A 12625-nucleotide genomic window follows, 5' to 3' on the forward strand; every position below is an offset into this window, starting at 1 on the left:
TGACGTTCCCGAATTGAGTAAAAGCACATCAGTTCACAATTTAAAAAATGACCCCCTCCGCAGTCTCCCGCATGTTACTGACCACCATACAAAGGAGGAAAAGTTGAAAGGCGGCGCCTCACAGGCCATCTCCTCAGAGTATTCATCAGTGTTCGGCCTTGACAATATTTTAATATCTTGGATGGTGTATAGTGTTCTCCCATTTCCCTTGAGAAATCAAGATTGTCAAGGGGATTCTGCTGTTTTGTCAGTTCATAGCAAGAGATGGGGATCCAAAATACCTCACAGGAAAACAACGAAGATTGGTGTCGGACAGAAAAATAATGTGGCCACAGCCTCAAAGCAAAAGGCATCTATTTTCAGTGATGAAATATAATATAATTATAAATTGTCTGTTATTTTACTTTCCAAGTATTTTACTTTCCAAGTATTCAATAAAATGTGCATTTGGCAAAAGTCCTTTGAGCCGGATTTGAATCAGCGACGAGCTATCGAAGGCTTGGCAAATCATTCTCTAGCAAACTCAATACGAGCTTCCACTTCAACCGTCCACTTGTAAACATCTCTTGCAATTCGTGCAAAATACTACAAATTTGGCTTGTGAGGTTCCCGAATTGAGTAAAAGCACATCAGTTCCCAATTAAAAAAATGACCCCCTCCGCAGTCTCCCGCATGTTAATGACCACTATAATAAGGGGGAAAAGTTGAAAGGCGGCGCCTCACAGGCCATCTCCTCAGAGTATTCAGCCGTGTTGGGCCTTGACAATATTTTAATATCTTGGATGGTGTATAGTGTTCTCTCATTTCCCTTGAGAAATCAAGATTGTCAAGGGGATTCTGCTGTTTTGCCAGTTCATAGCAAGAGATGGGGATCCAAAACACCTGACAGGAAACCAATGAAGATTCGTGTTGGACAGAAAAATAACGTGGCCACAGCCTCAAAGCAAAAGGCATCTATTTTCAGTGATGAAATATAATATAATTATAAATTGTCTGTTATTTTACTTTCCAAGTATTTTACTTTCCAAGTATTCAATAAAATGTGCATTTGGCAAAAGTCCTTTGAGCTAGATTTGAACCAGCGACCTAAGGATGCCTGTTTTACCACTATAGTCCTCCGCTCTACCAACTGAGCTATCGAAGGCTTGGCAAATCAACTCTAGCAAACTCAATACGAGCTTCCACTTCAACCGTCGACTTGTAAACATCTCTTGCAATTCGTGCAAAATACTACAAATTTGGCTTGTGAGGTTCCCGAATTGAGTAAAAGCACATCAGTTCCCAATTAAAAAAATGACCCCCTCCGCAGTCTCCCGCATGTTACTGACCACCATACTAAGGGGGAAAAGTTGAAAGGCGGCACCTCACAGGCCATCTCCTCAGAGTATTCAGCCGCGTTGGGCCTTGACAATATTTTAATATCTTGGATGGTGTATAGTGTTCTCTCATTTCCCTTGAGAAATCAAGATTGTCAAGGGGATTCTGCTGTTTTGCCAGTTCATAGCAAGAGATGGGGATCCAAAACACCTCACAGGAAACCAATGAAGATTCGTGTTGGACAGAAATATAACATGGTCACAGCCTCAAAGCAAAAGGCATCTATTTTCAGTGATGAAATATAATATAATTATAAATTGTCTGCTATTTTACTTTCCAAGTATTTTACTTTCCAAGTATTCAATAAAATGTGCATTTGGCAAAAGTCCTTCGAGCCGGATTTGAACCAGCGACCTAAGGATGCCTGTTTTACCAATACAGTCCTCCGCTCTACCAACTGAGCTATCGAAGGCTTGGCAAATCAGTCTCTAGCAAGCTCAATACGAGCTTCCACTTCAACCGTCGACATTCAAACATCTCTTGCAATTTGTGCAAAATACTACAAATTTGGCTTGTGAGGTTCCCGAATTGAGTAAAAGCACATCAGTTCACAATTAAAAAAATGACCCCCTCCGCAGTCTCCCGCATGTTACTGACCACCATAATAAGGAGGAAAAGTTGAAAGGCGGTGCCTCACAGGCCATCTCCTCAGAGTATTCATCAGTGTTCGGCCTTGACAATATTTTAATATCTTGGATGGTGTATAGTGTTCTCCCATTTCCCTTGAGAAATCAAGATTGTCAAGGGGATTCTGCTGTTTTGTCAGTTCATAGCAAGAGATGGGGATCCAAAATACCTCACAGGAAACCAACGAAGATTGGTGTCGGACAGAAAAATAACGTGGCCACAGCCTCAAAGCAAAAGGCATCTATTTTCAGTGATGAAATATAATATAATTATAAATTGTCTGTTATTTTACTTTCCAAGTATTTTACTTTCCAAGTATTCAATAAAATGTGCACTTGGCAAAAGTCCTTTGAGACGGATTTGAACCAGCGACGAGCTATCGAAGGCTTGGCAAATCATTCTCTAGCAAACTCAATACGAGCTTCCACTTCAACCGTCGACTTGTAAACATCTCTTGCAATTCGTGCAAAATACTACAAATTTGGCTTGTGAGGTTCCCGAATTGAGTAAAAGCACATCAGTTCCCAATTAAAAAAATGACCCCCTCCGCAGTCTCCCGCAAGTTACTGACCACCATACTAAGGGGGAAAAGTTGAAAGGCGGCACCTCAAAGGCCATCTCCTCAGAGTATTCAGCCTCGTTGGGCCTTGACAATATTTTAATATCTTGGATGGTGTATAGTGTTCTCTCATTTTCCTTGAGAAATCAAGATTGTCAAGGGGATTATGCTGTTTTGCCAGTTCATAGCAAGAGATGGGGATCAAAAAAACACCTCACAGGAAACCAAAGAAGATTGGTGTTGGACAGAAAAATAATGTGGCCACAGCCTCAAAGCAAAAGGCATCTATTTTCAGTGATGAAATATAATATAATTATAAATTGTCTGTTATGCTATTTTCCAAGTATTTTACTTTCCAAGTATTCAATAAAATTTGCATTTGGCAAAAGTCCTTTGAGCCGGATTTGAACCAGCGACCTAAGGATGCCTGTTTTACCACTACAGTCCTCTCCTCTACCAACTGAGCTATCAAAGGCTTGGCAAACCATTCTCTAGAAAGCTCAATTCGAGCTTCCACTTCAACCGTCGACATGCAAACATCTCTTGCAATTCGTGCAAAATACTACAAATTTGGCTTGTGAGGTTCCCGAATTGAGTAAAAGCACATCAGTTCCCAATTAAAAAAATGACCGCCTCCGCAGTCTCCCGCATGTTACTGACCACCATACTAAGGAGGAAAAGTTGAAAGGCGGCGCCTCACAGGCCATCTCCTCAGAGTATTCATCAGTGTTCGGCCTTGACAATATTTTAATATCTTGGATGGTGTATGGTGTTCTCCCATTTCCTTTGAGAAATCAAGATTGTCAAGGGGATTCTGCTGTTTTGTCAGTTCATAGCAAGAGATGGGGATCCAAAACACCTCACAGGAAACCAATGAAGATTCGTGTTGGACAGAAAAATAACGTGGTCACAGCCTCAAAGCAAAAGGGATCTATTTTCAGTGATGAAATATAATATAATTATAAATTGTCTGTTATTTTACTTTCCAAGTATTTTACTTTCCAAGTATTCAATAAAATGTGCATTTGGCAAAAGTCCTTCGAGCCGGATTTGAACCAGCGACCTAAGGATGCATGTTTTACCACTACAGTCCTCCGCTCTACCAACTGAGCTATCGAAGGCTTGGCAAATCAGTCTCTAGCAAGCTCAATACGAGCTTCCACTTCAACCGTCGACATTCAAACATCTCTTGCAATTCGTGCAAAATACTACAAATTGGGCTTGTGAGGTTCCCGAATTGAGTAAAAGCACATCAGTTCACAATTTAAAAAATGACCCCCTCCGCAGTCTCCCGCATGTTACTGACCACCATACAAAGGAGGAAAAGTTGAAAGGCGGCGCCTCACAGGCCATCTCCTCAGAGTATTCATCAGTGTTCGGCCTTGACAATATTTTAATATCTTGGATGGTGTATAGTGTTCTCCCATTTCCCTTGAGAAATCAAGATTGTCAAGGGGATTCTGCTGTTTTGTCAGTTCATAGCAAGAGATGGGGATCCAAAATACCTCACAGGAAAACAACGAAGATTGGTGTCGGACAGAAAAATAACGTGGCCACAGCCTCAAAGCAAAAGGCATCTATTTTCAGTGATGAAATATAATATAATTATAAATTGTCTGTTATTTTACTTTCCAAGTATTTTACTTTCCAAGTATTCAATAAAATGTGCATTTGGCAAAAGTCCTTCGAGCCGGATTTGAACCAGCGACCTAAGGATGCCTGTTTTACCACTATAGTCCTCCCCTCTACCAACTGAGCTATCGAAGGCTTGGCAAATCGTTCTCTAGCAAACTCAATACGAGCTTCCACTTCAACCGTCGACTTGTAAACATCTCTTGCAATTCGTGCAAAATACTACAAATTTGGCTTGTGACGTTCCCGAATTGAGTAAAAGCACATCAGTTCCCAATGAAAAAAATGACCCCCTCCGCAGTCTCCCGCATGTTACTGACCACCATACTAAGGGGGAAAAGTTGAAAGGCGGCACCTCACAGGCCATCTCCTCAGAGTATTCAGCCGCGTTGGGCCTTGACAATTTTTTAATATCTTGGATGGTGTATAGTGTTCTCTCATTTCTCTTGAGAAATCAAGATTGTCAAGGGGATTCTGCTGTTTTGCCAGTTCATAGCAAGAGATGGGGATCCAAAACACCTCACAGGAAACCAATGAAGATTCGTGTTGGACAGAAAAATAACGTGGTCACAGCCTCAAAGCAAAAGGCATCTATTTTCAGTGATGAAATATAATATAATTATAAATTGTCTGTTATTTTACTTTCCAAGTATTTTACTTTCCAAGTATTCAATAAAATGTGCATTTGGCAAAAGTCCTTCGAGCTGGATTTGAACCAGCGACCTAAGGATGCCTGTTTTACCACTATAGTCCTCCGCTCTACCAACTGAGCTATCGAAGGCTTGGCAAATCATTCTCTAGCAAACTCAATACGAGCTTCCACTTCAACCGTCGACTTGTAAACATCTCTTGCAATTCGTGCAAAATACTACAAATTTGGCTTGTGACGTTCCCGAATTGAGTAAAAGCACATCAGTTCCCAATTAAAAAAATGACCCCCTCCGCAGTCTCCCGCATGTTACTGACCACCATACTAAGGGGGAAAAGTTGAAAGACGGCGCCTCACAGGCCATCTCCTCAGAGTATTCAGCCGTGTTGGGCCTTGACAATATTTTAATATCTTGGATGGTGTATACTGTTCTCTCATTTCCCTTGAGAAATCAAGATTGTCAAGGGGATTCTGCTGTTTTGCCAGTTCATAGCAAGAGATGGGGATCCAAAACACCTGACAGGAAACCAATGAAGATTCGTGTTGGACAGAAAAATAACGTGGCCACAGCCTCAAAGCAAAAGGCATCTATTTTCAGTGATGAAATATAATATAATTATAAATTGTCTGTTATTTTACTTTCCAAGTATTTTACTTTCCAAGTATTCAATAAAATGTGCATTTGGCAAAAGTCCTTCGAGCCGGATTTGGACCAGCGATCTAAGGATGCCTGTTTTACCACTACAGTCCTCCGCTGTACCAACTGAGCTATCGAAGGCTTGGCAAATCAGTCTCTAGCAAGCTCAATACGAGCTTCCACTTCAACCGTCGACATTCAAACATCTCTTGCAATTCGTGCAAAATACTACAAATTTGGCTTGTGAGGTTCCCGAATTGAGTAAAAGCACATCAGTTCACAATTAAAAAAATGACCCCCTCCGCAGTCTCCCGCATGTTACTGACCACCATGCTAAGGAGGAAAAGTTGAAAGGCGGCGCCTCACAGGCCATCTCCTCAGAGTATTCATCAGTGTTCGGCCTTGACAATATTTTAATATCTTGGATGGTGTATAGTGTTCTCCCATTTCCCTTGAGAAATCAAGATTGTCAAGGGGATTCTGCTGTTTTGTCAGTTCATAGCAAGAGATGGGGATCCAAAATACCTCACAGGAAACCAACGAAGATTGGTGTCGGACAGAAAAATAACGTGGCCACAGCCTCAAAGCAAAAGGCATCTATTTTCAGTGATGAAATATAATATAATTATAAATTGTCTGTTATTTTACTTTCCAAGTATTTTACTTTCCAAGTATTCAATAAAATGTGCATTTGACAAAAGTCCTTTGAGCCGGATTTGAACCAGCGACGAGCTATCGAAGGCTTGGCAAATCATTCTCTAGCAAACTCAATACGAGCTTCCACTTCAACCGTCGACTTGTAAACATCTCTTGCAATTCGTGCAAAATACTACAAATTTGGCTTGTGAGGTTCCCGAATTGAGTAAAAGCACATCAGTTCCCAATTAAAAAAATGACCCCCTCCGCAGTCTCCCGCATGTTACTGACCACCATACTAAGGGGGAAAAGTTGAAAGGCGCGCCTCACAGGCCATCTCCTCAGAGTATTCAGCCGTGTTGGGCCTTGACAATATTTTAATATCTTGGATGGTGTATAGTGTTCTCCCATTTCCCTTGAGAAATCAAGATTGTCAAGGGGATTCTGCTGTTTTGTCAGTTCATAGCAAGAGATGGGGATCCAAAACACCTCACAGGAAACCAACGAAGATTGGTGTCGGACAGAAACATAACGTGGCCACAGCCTCAAAGCAAAAGGCATCTATTTTCAGTGATGAAATATAATATAATTATAAATTGTCTGTTATTTTATTTTCCAAGCATTTTACTTTCCAAGTATTCAATAAAATTTGCATTTGGCAAAAAGTCCTTCAATCTGGATTTGAACCAGCGACCTAAGGATGCCTGTTTTACCACTACAGTCCTCTGCTCTACCAACTGAGCTATCGAAGGCTTAGCAAATCAGTCTCTAGCAAGCTCAATACAAGCTTCCACTTCAAACATCTCTTGCAATTCGTGCAAAATACTACAAATTTGGCTTGTGAGGTTCCCGAATTGAGTAAAAGCACATCAGTTCACAATTAAAAAAATGACCCCCTCCGCAGTCTCCCGCATGTTACTGACCACCATACAAAGGAGGAAAAGTTGAAAGGCGGCGCCTCACAGGCCATCTCCTCAGAGTATTCATCAGTGTTCGGCCTTGACAATATTTTAATATCTTGGATGGTGTATAGTGTTCTCCCATTTCCCTTGAGAAATCAAGATTGTCAAGGGGATTCTGCTGTTTTGTCAGTTCATAGCAAGAGATGGGGATCCAAAATACCTCACAGGAAACCAACGAAGATTGGTGTCGGACAGAAAAATAACGTGGCCACAGCCTCAAAGCAAAAGGCATCTATTTTCAGTGATGAAATATAATATAATTATAAATTGTCTGTTATTTTACTTTCCAAGTATTTTACTTTCCAAGTATTCAATAAAATGTGCATTTGGCAAAAGTCCCTCGAGCCGGATTTGAACCAGCCACCTAAGGATGCCTGTTTTACCATTACAGTCCTCTGCTCTACCAACTGAGCTATCGAAGGCTTGGCAAATAGTTCTCTAGCAAACTCAATACGAGCTTCTACTTCAACCGTCGACTTGTAAACATCTCTTGCAATTCGTGCAAAATACTACAAATTTGGCTTGTGACGTTCCCGAATTGAGTAAAAGCACATCAGTTCCCAATGAAAAAAATGACCCCCTCCGCAGTCTCCCGCATGTTACTGACCACCATACTAAGGGGGAAAAGTTGAAAGGCGCGCCTCACAGGCCATCTCCTCAGAGTATTCAGCCGTGTTGGGCCTTGACAATATTTTAATATCTTGGATGGTGTATACTGTTCTCTCATTTCCCTTGAGAAATCAAGATTGTCAAGGGGATTCTGCTGTTTTGCCAGTTCATAGCAAGAGATGGGGATCTGAAACACCTCACAGGAAACCAATGAAGATTGGTGTTGGACAGAAACATAACGTGGCCACAGCCTCAAAGCAAAAGGCATCTATTTTCAGTGATGAAATATAATATAATTATAAATTGTCTGTTATTTTATTTTCCAAGTATTTTACTTTCCAAGTATTCAATAAAATTTGCATTTGGCAAAAGTCCTTCGAGCCGGATTTGAACCAGCGACCTAAGGATGCCTGTTTTACCACTACAGTCCTCCGCTCTATCAACTGAGCTTTCGAATGCTTGGCAAATCATTCTCTAGCAAACTCAATACGAGCTTCCACTTCAACCGTCGACTTGTAAACATCTCTTGCAATTCGTGCAAAATACTACAAATTTGGCTTGTGAGGTTCCCGAATTGAGTAAAAGCACATCAGTTCCCAATTAAAAAAATGACCCCCTCCGCAGTCGCCCGCATGTTACTGACCACCATACTAAGGGGGAAAAGTTGAAAGGCGGCACCTCACAGGCCATCTCCTCAGAGTATTCAGCCGCGTTGGGCCTTGACAATATTTTAATATCTTGGATGGTGTATAGTGTTCTCTCATTTCTCTTGAGAAATCAAGATTGTCAAGGGGATTCTGCTGTTTTGCCAGTTCATAGCAAGAGATGGGGATCCAAAACACCTCACAGGAAACCAATGAAGATTCGTGTTGGACAGAAAAATAACGTGGTCACAGCCTCAAAGCAAAAGGCATCTATTTTCAGTGATGAAATATAATATAATTATAAATTGTCTGTTATTTTACTTTCCAAGTATTTTACTTTCCAAGTATTCAATAAAATGTGCATTTGGCAAAAGTCCCTCGAGCCGGATTTGAACCAGCCACCTAAGGATGCCTGTTTTACCCTTACAGTCTTCTGCTCTACCAACTGAGCTATCGAAGGCTTGGCAAATTGTTCTCTAGCAAACTCAATACGAGCTTCCACTTCAACCGTCGACTTGTAAACATCTCTTGCAATTCGTGCAAAATACTACAAATTTGGCTTGTGACGTTCCCGAATTGAGTAAAAGCACATCAGTTCCCAATTAAAAAAATGACCCCCTCCGCAGTCTCCCGCATGTTACTGACCACCATACTAAGGGGGAAAAGTTGAAAGGCGGCGCCTCACAGGCCATCTCCTCAGAGTATTCAGCCGTGTTGGGCCTTGACAATATTTTAATATCTTGGATGGTGTATACTGTTCTCTCATTTCCCTTGAGAAATCAAGATTGTCAAGGGGATTCTGCTGTTTTGCCAGTTCATAGCAAGAGATGGGGATCTGAAACACCTCACAGGAAACCAATGAAGATTGGTGTTGGACAGAAACATAACGTGGCCACAGCCTCAAAGCAAAAGGCATCTATTTTCAGTGATGAAATATAATATAATTATAAATTGTCTGTTATTTTATTTTCCAAGTATTTTACTTTCCAAGTATTCAATAAAATTTGCATTTGGCAAAAGTCCTTCAAGCCGGATTTGAACCAGCGACCTAAGGATGCCTGTTTTACCACTACAGTCCTCCGCTCTACCAACTGAGCTTTCGAAGGCTTGGCAAATCATTCTCTAGCAAACTCAATACGAGCTTCCACTTCAACCGTCGACTTGTAAACATCTCTTGCAATTCGTGCAAAATACTACAAATTTGGCTTGTGAGGTTCCCGAATTGAGTAAAAGCACATCAGTTCCCAATTAAAAAAATGACCCCCTCCGCAGTCGCCCGCATGTTACTGACCACCATACTAAGGGGGAAAAGTTGAAAGGCGGCACCTCACAGGCCATCTCCTCAGAGTATTCAGCCGCGTTGGGCCTTGACAATTTTTTAATATCTTGGATGGTGTATACTGTTCTCTCATTTCCCTTGAGAAATCAAGATTGTCAAGGGGATTCTGCTGTTTTGCCAGTTCATAGCAAGAGATGGGGATCCAAAACACCTCACAGGAAACCAATGAAGATTCGTGTTGGACAGAAAAATAACGTGGTCACAGCCTCAAAGCAAAAGGCATCTATTTTCAGTGATGAAATATAATATAATTATAAATTGTCTGTTATTTTACTTTCCAAGTATTTTACTTTCCAAGTATTCAATAAAATGTGCATTTGGCAAAAGTCCTTCGAACCGGATTTGAACCAGTGACCTAAGGATGCCTGTTTTACTACTACAGTCCTCCGCTCTACCAACTGAGCTACCGAAGGCTTGGCAAATCAACTCTAGCAAACTCAATACGAGCTTCCACTTCAACCGTCGACTTGTAAACATCGCTTGCAATTCGTGCAAAATACTACAAATTTGGCTTGTGAGGTTCCCGAATTGAGTAAAAGCACATCAGTTCACAATTTAAAAAATGACCCCCTCCGCAGTCTCCCGCATGTTACTGACCACCATACAAAGGAGGAAAAGTTGAAAGGCGGCGCCTCACAGGCCATCTCCTCAGAGTATTCATCAGTGTTCGGCCTTGACAATATTTTAATATCTTGGATGGTGTATAGTGTTCTCCCATTTCCCTTGAGAAATCAAGATTGTCAAGGGGATTCTGCTGTTTGTCAGTTCATAGCAAGAGATGGGGATCCAAAATACCTCACAGGAAAACAACGAAGATTGGTGTCGGACAGAAAAATAACGTGGCCACAGCCTCAAAGCAAAAGGCATCTATTTTCAGTGATGAAATATAATATAATTATAAATTGTCTGTTATTTTACTTTCCAAGTATTTTACTTTCCAAGTATTCAATAAAATGTGCATTTGGCAAAAGTCCTTCGAGCCGGATTTGAACCAGCGACCTAAGGATGCCTGTTTTACCACTATAGTCCTCTGCTCTACCAACTGAGCTATCGAAGGCTTGGCAAATCGTTCTCTAGCAAACTCAATACGAGCTTCCACTTCAACCGTCGACTTGTAAACATCTCTTGCAATTCGTGCAAAATACTACAAATTTGGCTTGTGACGTTCCCGAATTGAGTAAAAGCACATCAGTTCACAATTTAAAAAATGACCCCCTCCGCAGTCTCCCGCATGTTACTGACCACCATACAAAGGAGGAAAAGTTGAAAGGCGGCGCCTCACAGGCCATCTCCTCAGAGTATTCATCAGTGTTCGGCCTTGACAATATTTTAATATCTTGGATGGTGTATAGTGTTCTCCCATTTCCCTTGAGAAATCAAGATTGTCAAGGGGATTCTGCTGTTTTGTCAGTTCATAGCAAGAGATGGGGATCCAAAATACCTCACAGGAAAACAACGAAGATTGGTGTCGGACAGAAAAATAATGTGGCCACAGCCTCAAAGCAAAAGGCATCTATTTTCAGTGATGAAATATAATATAATTATAAATTGTCTGTTATTTTACTTTCCAAGTATTTTACTTTCCAAGTATTCAATAAAATGTGCATTTGGCAAAAGTCCTTTGAGCCGGATTTGAATCAGCGACGAGCTATCGAAGGCTTGGCAAATCATTCTCTAGCAAACTCAATACGAGCTTCCACTTCAACCGTCCACTTGTAAACATCTCTTGCAATTCGTGCAAAATACTACAAATTTGGCTTGTGAGGTTCCCGAATTGAGTAAAAGCACATCAGTTCCCAATTAAAAAAATGACCCCCTCCGCAGTCTCCCGCATGTTAATGACCACTATACTAAGGGGGAAAAGTTGAAAGGCGGCGCCTCACAGGCCATCTCCTCAGAGTATTCAGCCGTGTTGGGCCTTGACAATATTTTAATATCTTGGATGGTGTATAGTGTTCTCTCATTTCCCTTGAGAAATCAAGATTGTCAAGGGGATTCTGCTGTTTTGCCAGTTCATAGCAAGAGATGGGGATCCAAAACACCTGACAGGAAACCAATGAAGATTCGTGTTGGACAGAAAAATAACGTGGCCACAGCCTCAAAGCAAAAGGCATCTATTTTCAGTGATGAAATATAATATAATTATAAATTGTCTGTTATTTTACTTTCCAAGTATTTTACTTTCCAAGTATTCAATAAAATGTGCATTTGGCAAAAGTCCTTTGAGCTAGATTTGAACCAGCGACCTAAGGATGCCTGTTTTACCACTATAGTCCTCCGCTCTACCAACTGAGCTATCGAAGGCTTGGCAAATCAACTCTAGCAAACTCAATACGAGCTTCCACTTCAACCGTCGACTTGTAAACATCTCTTGCAATTCGTGCAAAATACTACAAATTTGGCTTGTGAGGTTCCCGAATTGAGTAAAAGCACATCAGTTCCCAATTAAAAAAATGACCCCCTCCGCAGTCTCCCGCATGTTACTGACCACCATACTAAGGGGGAAAAGTTGAAAGGCGGCACCTCACAGGCCATCTCCTCAGAGTATTCAGCCGCGTTGGGCCTTGACAATATTTTAATATCTTGGATGGTGTATAGTGTTCTCTCATTTCCCTTGAGAAATCAAGATTGTCAAGGGGATTCTGCTGTTTTGCCAGTTCATAGCAAGAGATGGGGATCCAAAACACCTCACAGGAAACCAATGAAGATTCGTGTTGGACAGAAATATAACATGGTCACAGCCTCAAAGCAAAAGGCATCTATTTTCAGTGATGAAATATAATATAATTATAAATTGTCTGCTATTTTACTTTCCAAGTATTTTACTTTCCAAGTATTCAATAAAATGTGCATTTGGCAAAAGTCCTTCGAGCCGGATTTGAACCAGCGACCTAAGGATGCCTGTTTTAACACTACAGTCCTCCGCTCTACCAACTGAGCTATCGAAGGCTTGG

General features: G+C 41.1%; 7 non-coding genes across 7 annotated transcripts; all 7 read right to left on the reverse strand.

Moving 5' to 3' along the window:
* Nucleotides 1–1058: 1058 nt before the first annotated feature.
* Nucleotides 1059–1144, reverse strand: TRNAY-AUA (transfer RNA tyrosine (anticodon AUA)). Its single transcript is given in 2 exon segments — nucleotides 1059–1094; nucleotides 1108–1144. It is a non-coding gene; the product is annotated as a tRNA-Tyr (tRNA).
* Nucleotides 1145–3598: 2454 nt separating this feature from the next.
* On the reverse strand, nucleotides 3599–3684 carry TRNAY-GUA (transfer RNA tyrosine (anticodon GUA)). The gene is given in 2 exon segments: nucleotides 3599–3634; nucleotides 3648–3684. It is a non-coding gene; the product is annotated as a tRNA-Tyr (tRNA).
* Nucleotides 3685–4244: 560 nt separating this feature from the next.
* On the reverse strand, nucleotides 4245–4330 carry TRNAY-AUA (transfer RNA tyrosine (anticodon AUA)). Its single transcript is given in 2 exon segments — nucleotides 4245–4280; nucleotides 4294–4330. It is a non-coding gene; the product is annotated as a tRNA-Tyr (tRNA).
* Nucleotides 4331–4890: 560 nt separating this feature from the next.
* On the reverse strand, nucleotides 4891–4976 carry TRNAY-AUA (transfer RNA tyrosine (anticodon AUA)). Its single transcript is given in 2 exon segments — nucleotides 4891–4926; nucleotides 4940–4976. It is a non-coding gene; the product is annotated as a tRNA-Tyr (tRNA).
* A 5666-nt stretch (nucleotides 4977–10642) lies between these two features.
* TRNAY-AUA (transfer RNA tyrosine (anticodon AUA)) lies at nucleotides 10643–10728 on the reverse strand. Its single transcript is given in 2 exon segments — nucleotides 10643–10678; nucleotides 10692–10728. It is a non-coding gene; the product is annotated as a tRNA-Tyr (tRNA).
* Nucleotides 10729–11889: 1161 nt separating this feature from the next.
* On the reverse strand, nucleotides 11890–11975 carry TRNAY-AUA (transfer RNA tyrosine (anticodon AUA)). The gene is given in 2 exon segments: nucleotides 11890–11925; nucleotides 11939–11975. It is a non-coding gene; the product is annotated as a tRNA-Tyr (tRNA).
* A 559-nt stretch (nucleotides 11976–12534) lies between these two features.
* TRNAY-GUA (transfer RNA tyrosine (anticodon GUA)) lies at nucleotides 12535–12620 on the reverse strand. The gene is given in 2 exon segments: nucleotides 12535–12570; nucleotides 12584–12620. It is a non-coding gene; the product is annotated as a tRNA-Tyr (tRNA).
* Nucleotides 12621–12625: the final 5 nt, after the last annotated feature.

The sequence above is a fragment of the Ambystoma mexicanum genome, chromosome 1p (genome assembly GCF_040938575.1).
Source record: "Ambystoma mexicanum isolate Mex_15411 chromosome 1p, UKY_AmexF1_1, whole genome shotgun sequence".
NCBI classification, from domain to species: Eukaryota; Metazoa; Chordata; class Amphibia; order Caudata; family Ambystomatidae; genus Ambystoma; species Ambystoma mexicanum.